Genomic DNA, 11,470 nt, shown 5'->3' on the forward strand with positions numbered 1-11,470 from the left:
AAATGAAGTTCTGTTTTATATCAATATTTTTTCAGTATTGTGGCATGACTTACAAGTCACAGAATCTTACTTTCTCTGAATATTATTAAAAAAACACATGGTGAGGGGCAGTTAGGTGGCACAGTGGTTAGAGCACTGAGTCAGGAGGACTGGAGTTCAAATCCAGCCTCAGTCACTTACTAGCTATGTGACCCTGGCCATGTCACTTAACCATAATTGTCTCAAGAAAAAAAAAAGCACATGGTGAGTGTAATCGTGCACACATGTATATGAATAAGCTTTCCAGATTGTCTATCTTAACTGCATTTCAGAGTCTAGACTTTGAAATTCTTTTTTTTCTTTTTTTGGCTAGGCAATGGGGTTAAGTGACTTGTCCAGGGTCATACAGCTAGAAAGTATTTGAGGCTGGATTTGAACTCAGGCCCTCCTGACTCCAGGGCTGGTGCTCTATCCACTGTGCCACCTAGGTGCCCCTTTGAAATTCTTTATCCACTTTGTTTTTCCTATGTAGATGATTACTCTTTTAAGTGATTATTAATTAGGTCTCTACATATACTTGCTTTGGGTAAGACAGGCTACTCTCTGGACTTCATTTTCCTCACTTGACAAATGAGGGGGTTGAATTAGCTGATTCTCTTCACTTCTAAATCCTCTAAGTCACAAAATGAGAACATGTTATCTGAGAGATAAGTCTGGAAAGGAGAAGGGTGGAAATAGCCTTCATCTGCTTGGCCTTGGTGATGGTACTAGAAGGCATGTGATGATTTTATAGGAGCCTCAAGTCTTTATTAGCATAAACTCTTTTCTCTCGCTGCTTCCCTGAACTTATTCCTAGTCTAGAGACTGGAGTGGTCTGGCCGGGGCTCAGTCAACAATCATTTATTAAGTGCTTACTACATAGCAGGCACTGTGCTAGTACAGTAAAAGTCATGGCTTCAAAGTCCAAAGGGCTCCCCAAAGGGAAAATTAAAGGAGATATTGCACAATGTACAAATGTAAATTAGATATGAGACAGGTAGTTTATTCCTTTTTTTCTTTTTTTATTAATTTATTTTGATTTATCAACAATCACTTCCATATGCCCTTTTTTTTTTTTTTTTAGTGAGGCAATTGGGGTTAAGTGACTTGCCCAGGGTGTTTGGTATGAAGCCGGATTTGAACTCATGTCCTCTTGACTTCTAGGCTGGCGCTCTATCCACTGCACCACCTAGCTGCCCCTTCCATATGCTTTTGTATTTAAAATTTTTCTCCCCCTTCCTCCCCACCACCCTCCCCAAGATGGTGCACAATCTGATATGGGCTATACACATACGTTCCTATTAAATATATTTTCACATTAGTGATGTTGTAAGTAGTATCAATAGGAGGAACCACCAGAAAGAGCAAACAAAACTCAACAGAAGAGAGAAAAATAGCAAATATTATGCTTCGATCTGCATTCAAATTCCATAGTTCTTTCTTTGGATGTGGGTAGCATTTTCCTTCACAAGGCCTCTTAGATTCTTGTATTGCTGGGAAGGGTTAAGTTTATCAATATTAGTCATCGCAGAACGTGGCTGTTATTGTGTACAACGTTCTCTTGGTTCTGCTCACTTCACTCAGCATCAGACCATACAAGTCTTTCCAGGTTTTTCTGAAGTCAGTCTGTTCATCATTTCTTATAGCACAATAGTATTCCATTACATTCACATACCACAACTTGCTCAGTCATTCCCCAATTGATGGGCATCCTCTCAATTTCCAATTCTTTGCCATCACAGAAAGAGCTGCTATGAATATTTTTGTACATGTGGGTCCTTTTCCCATTTGTATGACCTCTTTGGGATGTAGCCCTAGAAGTGCTATTGCTGGATCAAAGGGTGTGCACATTTTTATAGCCTTTTGGGCATAGTTCCAAATTGCTCTCTAAAATGGTTGGATCATTTCACAACTCCACTAACAATGCATTAGTGTTCCAATTTTCCCACATCTTCTCCAACATTTATCATTTTCCTGTTTTGTCATGTTGGCCAGTCTGATAGGTGTGATGTAGTACCTCAGAGTTGTGTTGATTTGTGTTTGTCTAATCAATAGTGATTTAGAGCATTTTTTCATATGACTATAGATGGCTTTAATTTCTTCTGGTAACTGCCTGTTCATATCCTTTGACCATTTATCAATTAGGGAATGACTTGTATTCTTATAAATTTGACTTAATTCTCTATATATTTTAGAAATGAGGGCCTTATCAGAGAGACTGGTTGTAAAAATTCTTTCCCAATTTTCTACCTTCCATCTAATCTTAGTTGCATTGGCTTTGTTTGGGCAAAAACTTTTCAATTTAATGTAATCAAAGTTATCCATTTTATTTTTTGTAACGTTGTCTATCTCCTGTTTGGTCATGAATTCTTCTGTTCTCCATAGATCTGATAGGTAAACTATTCCTTGCTCTCCCAGTTTGCTTACAGTATCTAAATCATGAACTGATTTTGACTTTATTTTGGTATGTGGTGTGAGATTTTGGTCTATGCCTAGTTTCTGTCATACTCTTTTCCAGTTTTCCCAGCAGTTTTTTTTTTCAAAGAATGTATTCTTATCCCAGAAGCTGGGGTCTTTGGGTTTATCAAATAATAGATTACTGTGGTCATTGATTATTGTGTCTTGCATATTTAACCTATTCCACTGATCCACCACTCTATTTCTTAGCCAGTACCAAGCAGTTTTGATGATTGCTGCTTTATAATACAATTTAAGATCTGTAATGGCTAGGCCACTTTCCTCTGCATTTCTTTTCATTAGTTCCTTTGATATTCTGGACCTTTTGTTCTTCCAAATGAATCTTGTTATTCTTTTTTCCAACTCTATAAAATAATTTTTTGGTAGTTTGATTGGTATGGCACTGAATAAGTAAATTAACTTAGGTAGAATTGTCATTTTTATTACATTAGCTCAGCCTACCCATGAGCAACTGATGTTTTTCCAATTATTCAGATCTGACTTTATTTGTGTGAAAAATGTTTTGTAATTGTGTTCATATAGTTCCCGGCTTTGTTTTGGGAGGTAGGCTTCTAAATATTTTATAATATCTATAGTAAGTTTAAATGGAATTTCTCTTTCTATCTCTTGCTGTTGGACTTTGTTGGTAATATATAGAAATGCCAATGATTTGTGTGTGTTTACTTTATAGCCTGCAACATTGCTAAAATTGTTTACTATTTCAAGTAGTTTTTTACTTGATTCTCTAGGATTCTCTAAGTATATCATCACGTCATCTGCAAAGAGTGATAGCTTTGTTTCTTCTTTGTCTATTGTAATACCTTCAATGTCTTTTTCTTCTCTTATTGCTAAAGCTAACGTTTCCAGTATGATATTGAACAACAGTGGTGATAATGGACATCCTTGTTTCACCCTCGATCTTATTGGAAATGCTTCTAGCTTGTCCCCATTATATATAATGTTTGCTGAAGGTTTTAGGTAGATGCTATTTATTGTTTTAAAGAAGACTCCATTTATACCTATGCTCTCTAGTGTTTTTAATAGGAATGGGTGTTGTGTTTTGTCAAAACCTTTTTCTGCATCTATTGAGATGATCATGTGGTTTCTGTTAGTTTTGGTGTTGATATGATCAATTATGCTGATAGTTTTTCCAATATTGAACCAGTCCTGCATTCCTAGTATAAATCCTCAGGTAGTTTATTCCTTCACAGAAAGAGGAGTAAAAAGCATTAAGAGAACAATTTAAAAAGAAGTTTTGGTAACTTAACTTACAACTATTATTACAGTCTGCTGGAAGGGTGGTAGTTAAACTTTAATGGTACATAAAGCAGTTTGACAGGATGCTAATTAGCCATTTTGCATTTTCCTCTGCTTATTCCTATCAACTCTCCGGGTAAAACAGGTATGGCTTGGTCATTCTCTCCACAGGCTCTGCAGTAGTTGTGGGTGAATTGACTCTTACATCATTTAGGTCCTGCAGCTGCTGGAGACATCAAAGGGTCCTCATTCACAGATCTCCTAGAACCTTCAGACTTTGGGGAATTGACAAAGTTTCTGCAAGTACCAGCTATGTCCACCATGGCTTACTTGTTCATCTAAGATCAGGGAAGAAAAAACTGGAGATAGTCCGAGGGCCATATAGAAGAATCTGCTTACAGCTTGAGCCAGTATCCACCTTGTGAGTATGTATAATGTTGCTTTAGTATTTCTCATTATTAACTGAAGGGCAGCTAGGTGGTACAATGGTTAGAGTGCCAGGCCTGGAGTCAGGAAGACTCATCTTCTTGAGGTCAAATGTGGCCTCAGACACTTACTAGTTGTGTGTCCCTAGGCAACCCTGTTTGTCTCAGTTTCCTCATCTGTAAAATGAGCTAGAGAAGGAAATGGCAAACCACTTCAGTATTTTTGCTGAGAAAACCCCAAATGAAGTCATGAAGAATTGGACATGACTGAAAAACAATTCAACATTATTAAGTCTCAGTATGCCATTATTGTTAATTCCTACTGAAAAAAAAAAGCCTCTGAGACTGTCCAGAGGAGATCGGGACGAGGGTCTACCTACCCCTTCAGACAGAAAACATTACAACCAAGAAAATATTGATGGGCCAAGACAAAAACGCTAGAGGGCTGTTGGTCTCTTTGGAAGATGTCACTGAGTTGTTGTCTCTGGGTCTGCCCCTCAGGGGGCTGCTTTCTTTTGGGACTGCAGCTGGGCATTGCGTCAAAAATCTCTGCTCCTCCAACTGGCGTTATGCACCAACTGCTCCCCACTTGCAGCTTCTCTGCACTTTGCTGGATTTGGAAGTGGTTTCCTGCTACCAATTTCTGGGCTTCCTCTTTTCAGGACCACTTGCCAGTAATCTGAGCTTCACTTTTCAAGGATAGTATATATTTATTATGTGTATTGGTCAACAGCATAACACCCTAGCTTTGGTGCAATATTTTGGCTAGTGGACAAAAAAATCTCATCTCCTTACATTTTCCCTCCTCTCACCTGGTAAAGCATTTACAGTCTAGCAAGTTTCTCGGGGGTATACAAACACTTCTGAATATACATGAAAAGCAACATAAATTAACACAGAACATAAACACAGATCACCATCTCAATGACAGAGTAAAATGCACATGCAGATATCTGATACATGGCATTCACTCTGCTACAGCTAGTGATGTAGGCAAAAAATGTAATTCTGAGCAAACCATTTGTAGTATATGACACTTTGCCATATATTAAGTAAAGGACACAAATTTCAGTGAAATAAAAAACATATATCGTCACAAAAGAGTGATTGAATACATAGATCCCAGAGACATAGCACATTAACATAAAGTATTAGCACAAGCACAATATTGTATATTGTTTTATGTAGCAAAAAAAATTGAACATAGCAATAAATTATGTACAACATAGCATGGTACATAAATCATATACGACAAATAATAGTGCATGTTGTTATTACACATAAAGCACCTATTACAAGTAGTATAACAACTGTCATTGTTTAGTTACATGGAAAAAGCACTTCTCTCATATCTTCTGAAGCTTCATAGAGCAATGTACAGATGAACTGGGATAAACTAAAATAATTAAACTTATTGATTTATTTTTTTAAAATAAATTTTTACTGATATCTTTTTATGTTACCATGCTTTCTCCCAGTATCCCTGAATTTCCCACTCCAAGAAAGCCATCCTATGTAATCATATTTTTAAAGGAAAAAAGAAAAATAAGCAAATTCATCAATATATAGAAAAAGTCTGAGAATATATGCAATGTTTCATATTTGTAGACCTTCCATTTCTACAAAGGAATGTGAGGAGGCAACTTCTCACGTCTCGTCTTTGGAGACATGTTTTAACATTCACTTTTGATTGTTTTATGTTTATTCTTCCCATTTATATTGTTAGTTATTATGTATTTTTTTCTTGACTCTGCTTGCTTTGCGTTTCATTGGTTCATGCAAGTCTTTCCATGCTTCCCTGTATTCATTCTATTTGTCATTTCTTTTATTGTTATTGTTCAGTAGTTTTCAGTCATTTCTGACTCTCCATGACCACTTGTGGGGGTTTTCTTGAAAAAGATGCTGGAGTGGTTTGCCATTTCCTTCTCCAGCTCATTTTATAGATGAGAAAACTGAGGCAAACAGGATTAAGTGACTTGTCACATAGCTAGTAAGTGGCTAAGGTTGGATTTGAACTCAGGTCTTCCTGACTCTAGGCCTAGCACTCTATCCACTGAGCCGTCTAGCTGCCCTTGTCATTTCTTGGAGTACAGAATAATAATTTCTTACAGCAATATAATATGATGCAGCAATATTCACAGTATTACATAATAACATTCCATTTACATTCATGTGCCACAATTTGGTTAGCCATTGAACAGTGCATAGACATCTACTTTGTTTCCAGTTCCTTAGTACCACAAAAATTGCTGTTATAAATATTTTGGTGTAAATGGAGGCTATTCTTATCAAAGACTTCCTTAGAGTATATAACTGAAAGTGAAATTTCTGGATTACTTTATTTGCACAACCTTAAACTGCTGCTGTACCAGGAATGTACCAGTGTATCTACCTTTTCACAACCCCTCCAGCATTGTTTAGTTTTTCCTTAAGAGGTATCAAAACTGTCTTTGAGATTTAATTGGCTCAGAGGACTGCAGTTCAGGCTGTCAATGTAGCTCCCTGGTTGCCTGAGTGCAAGGAGCCAGGAGAAGTTTCAGCTGGGCTCTGATGCTTGATTGGCACGCAGCTGGTCATGGGCAGCACAGAGTAAGGGGGGGCATCACTGGACTGAATATCCTCTGCATTCTATGGCTAAGTAAATCTTCCTTTGTTAACTGCTGAATATTTCACAAGCACCTCATTTTGTCCCAGTATTGAAAAACTACCAGAGGACTGGCCTGAGTTGAACTTTGCTTCTAACATGTGCTTCTTAAGAGCTACTACAACTTTTGTACATTTACTTGGAGAATATCTGTCCTTAAATACCACAGAATTAATGCAACTAAAGAGAGCAATTAAAAGTGTATGGCACAAATCCAGCACTGAGTGACAGAGAGGTAACTAAAGATGGGAAAACCAGCTCAGTCCAGCTTCATTTGGTTCAGGCCAAATGTCATATAACTAAGAGATGGTTTCACCTAAGAAAGTTATCAGGATATAGAGTATCTTGTTAATTACATTAATTGGGGTTGAGAAGTATGGGACACCTTTCTCATACTAGTTTTATACTTACTTGTATATCTGTTCTATCCTCTAGATAAAATGTGAGCTTTTTGAAGGCAGAGATTATTTTGTTTTTAATTTTGATTGTTTGTGTGTATATACACACATGTGGCTAGGTGGCAGCCAGGTAGATAGAGTGCCAGGCCTGGAGACAGGAATACTCATCTTCTTGAGGTCAAAACCATTGTCAGACACTTACTAGCTACGTGATCCTGGGCAAGTCACTTAACTCTGTTTGCCTCAGTTTCCTCATCTGTAAAATGAGATGGAGAAGGAAATGGTAAACCACTCCAGTATCTTTGCCAAGAAAATCTCAAATGGGGTTATGAAGAGTTGGACATGACTGAAAAATTACTGAATTATATAAACATCTATATACAATTCATATATATTCATACAGATACATATACACATATACATATATATACTCACACAAACACATACTTATATACATAAATGTATATACATATATCTCTATATATTTCTCTCTATATGGATATATATATATATACTTTACTTATCTCTACCCCAAGGAGGTTACACTGCCTAATTCTGTCATTTTTTAAATGTGGAGATTTGTGGATGCAGAAAACCACAACCATGGATATTTTCAGAGACCATTATACTCAATTCAGTCAACTTGGTACAAATATTTACATTTCTCTATGCGTTGGTTTCATTTCCAAACCACGTTCCATTAGTTACACTGCCTTTCTTTTATATACGGGCTACTACTTCTCCTGGGACATTGCTACTAGCTCTAATGGGACATATACACACATGCATATACACTCACACACACACACACGCATATGCTTTTGCACACACACACAGGTATTAACAAGGCCTTAATCAATTTGTGAGGAGTGATATACTCTAGGACTATTAGATGAGAAGACAGTACCTTGGAAATGTTTTGGGATTGGTAGAAAGAACTAGACATATCTCTGGGTCTACGTTTATCAAAGGAGGGCTTTTAGTCAAAAGGTAACCGAGCTTTAGGGACACTTTGAGGAGCCAGACACCTGTTCTTGTAACCAGGGGGAAGCAGGTGAAGACTGAGCATCTCTCCTATCTTTTACTAGAGGATGACCTTATGAACTTTGAAAAGTCAAAGGATTTGGACTTCCCATCTGAACTGGCAGTAATTATAGTGTCCCTGGAGAAGTAGTGGCTTGTGGGCAAACTAGAAACCCTAGAGAAAGACAGCTTTAGGGAGCGTGACCTCTTTGGGGTGGAATGAAGTGTAGCCATGCACATTACAAGGATAATGACTTTCAGAGCCTAGAAGTGCTGCACTTCAGGGGATTTCCTATGGCCTCCCTAAAAGGGAAAAAGACTTCCATTACCATGAATGGTCAGTTACCTTTTGGTCACATGTACTTTCTAACTTTGAGTCCCTTCCTCCCGGACTCTATATGCATTTGCAGGAAAGTGTGCCCTAGTTTGAGGCAGGGAAAGAATATTTTGTACCAACTAATTTGACTGTACTTCTTTATATAACCTTCATATAACCCTTTATATAACCTCTTTATATAACCCTTCATATAACCCTTCATAAAAACTAATGAATTCTATAAGAGGTAATTGGTCAATGGGGAGCATACTGGATGGGGGCCTCTTGAGTGACAGTACTAAAAACATTCACGCATCTCAGGGTTACACCTACAAACTCACCCCGTGGGGACCCAAACCACCAATGCCATTGAATTTTGGAAGAGTGACCCTCAGGGCGATGCCGCACTAAGGAAACAGAGGGGAGAGAAATCACTAACAATTGGGACCAGGGAAGCCTTTACTGAAGTGACAGCAGAGATGAGCCTAAAAGGAAAATAAGAATGCTAAGAGACAGAGATGAGAAGGGAGAACATTCCAGGCATGGGAGATCGCAGTGTTGAGTTTGGGGAGCAGTTAGTTTAATTTGGCTAGAATGCTGAGTATGTGCGTGAAAGAGAGGAGATGAAATAAGATTGTAAAGTTAGCAGAGAGGCAGATTGGGGAGTACCTTAAATTCCAGCCAAAGACATTTGTTTCTTGTTTGTTTCTTATTCTATAGAGGGTGTGGGGAACACACATGATCAGACCATTGCCTATAGAATAAGAAACAAACTCCTTTGCTTGGAATTTAAGGCAAAATAATCTTTGGCAGCTGTGTGGAGGACAGATTGGAGAGGAGAGAGGCTGAAAGCAGGGAGACCAATCAGGAGAATATTATAGAAGTCTAGGCACTGAAGAGAAGAACCACAGTGGTGGCTGGGTAAGTAAAGAGATGGTGAATAGATGGAAAAGATGAAGCAGGAATAGAATCAACAAAATCTGGCAACTTGTTGGCTATGGGGGAAGGTGCTGTGAGGGAGAATGAAGAGTCTAGGATGAATCCTTGAAAACCTGGGTGACAAGGAAGGGGTTGCCCTCAAAAGAAATAGGAAAGTTTGGAGGAGGGCCAGTTGAGTTCTCAAATATCCATTTGGGGTGCTAAGTGATACTCAAGGGGAGATGTCCAAGAGGCAGGCAGTTGGTGAAGAGAAATTGGAAGTTAAGAAACGGAGAATAAAAAGCTTCCCACTTGCTTCTTTTTTTTTCCCCTCCTCAATACTACCATCATGATTGATCTATTCCTACCTGGTTTTTTATTTATCCTTAAGCCAATGCACAATATACCTTTGTATTGTAAGACTTCATTACACAGCAAGTAGGCTCTTAATTCAAACAACCAGAGATTTATCTCCCCTGACACCCCCCTCACCCCTTCTTTCAGCCTCATTTGATGATTCTATGTTGGCAATTATCTGATGAAACAATTATCTATCTGCCTTCCCTCCAACTTGTTCTTTCGTGACTGGGTAATCTACTCATTTTGTGTGATTTAGTCATCCAGAGGGATTCATGGTGTCACCATCGGAAGGAAAAAAAAGCTGAAAACAATGTGTCAGCCCTCCCTATGACTTCCAGGTCACAGAGCTGGCTGCTCGAGTGAGCAGATCCTGCTGGGTGGGCGATGACTCTACCACAAAAGGCTTTTGTGGGCATTGTGGTGTGTCAGATTTCTAGTCAGTGGTAGCTCTGAGACTGTAAACATTTTCACTTCTTATCACGTAATAATAATATTTCTCACCCTTCAACTGAAGGGCTAAAAGGCACCCGTACAGGTATTAATTATTCAGGCTGCACAGTTCTTCCCATGGTGCCAATCCAGAAGAATCTTGCTCATTTTATAGCTGGGGCCATGGAGGAGACAGGCAGGTGAAATGATGGAGTCTTGGGGCCCAGGCTGAAATGGGAAATAGGACCTTGGTGTCTCTGTCCCCTAGCCAACCAAAGGACAGCTTGTTGAGAGAGCTTGGACATTGTCAGACTTACTTAGGCTTTAAAAAAACTGTATTTTTTTTTTAATGAAAAAAGGGTTTTTTTTTGAACTTCAAGGGAATCTGAGACATCAGTGGGCCAGAGGAAACTAATGGGAGTTAATGCTTAGAGGCAAATGATGAGAAAGATGATTTTGGAGACTTACTTGAACCCTGAAATGCTATGGCTGCTAAGCCTCAGGTTAGAGAGCTGGGCTGTATTTTCTCTAGTTCAACCAATGCCATTCCTGAAATAAGCATTTATTCTTGATGAACATGAAAACTGGGTTCTAAACATGTATTCCAGAACAGTCTCAGCCCCACTCCTCTCAATGAGGCTGACCCTGAGGACTTAGCATGGAAGCCACCTGGCACAGGGTTATCCTGCAGGTTGATTTTGGGATGGAAAGACTCTGGGAGAAAAGATGGTCATTTAGTTTCCCAGTTTCTGACCCACCTGGAATTGAGATGGAAAGGTTTTCTAGTCCCATATGGGTCATTTGGGCACACACTTGGACAGCTGGACAGGAGTACCCTCAACAGGATTGCCTCTGAATATGGAGAATGTAAGTGTCTGGCCTGTAGTGTGATGGAGGATGGTGCGGCTTCCATCAGTGGTTTGCAGAGCAGGTTTTGGGGATGAATACAATCTGCCTGATAGTAATTCCATCTTTTGTTAACTTACTACAGTAATTCATAGTGCCTTTTCTAGGCTGCTCGCAAGCCAGATATAATTGACCAATGATCGTTTTATTTCTGAGAATTTGGGCTTGGACAGGCATTGCTGAGCCGAATTATGGAAAATAAAGGCACCTGCTTGCTTGGCTTGCTTGAGTTGTTTCTCCTGTCTTCCAGTAAGTGCTTAATAAAAGCTCTATATCTATCTATCTATCTATCTATCTATCTATCTATCTATCTATCTAT

The sequence above is a fragment of the Vombatus ursinus genome, unplaced genomic scaffold, assembly GCF_900497805.2.
Source record: "Vombatus ursinus unplaced genomic scaffold, bare-nosed wombat genome assembly UNPS02014789.1, whole genome shotgun sequence".
Lineage (NCBI taxonomy): Eukaryota > Metazoa > Chordata > Mammalia > Diprotodontia > Vombatidae > Vombatus > Vombatus ursinus.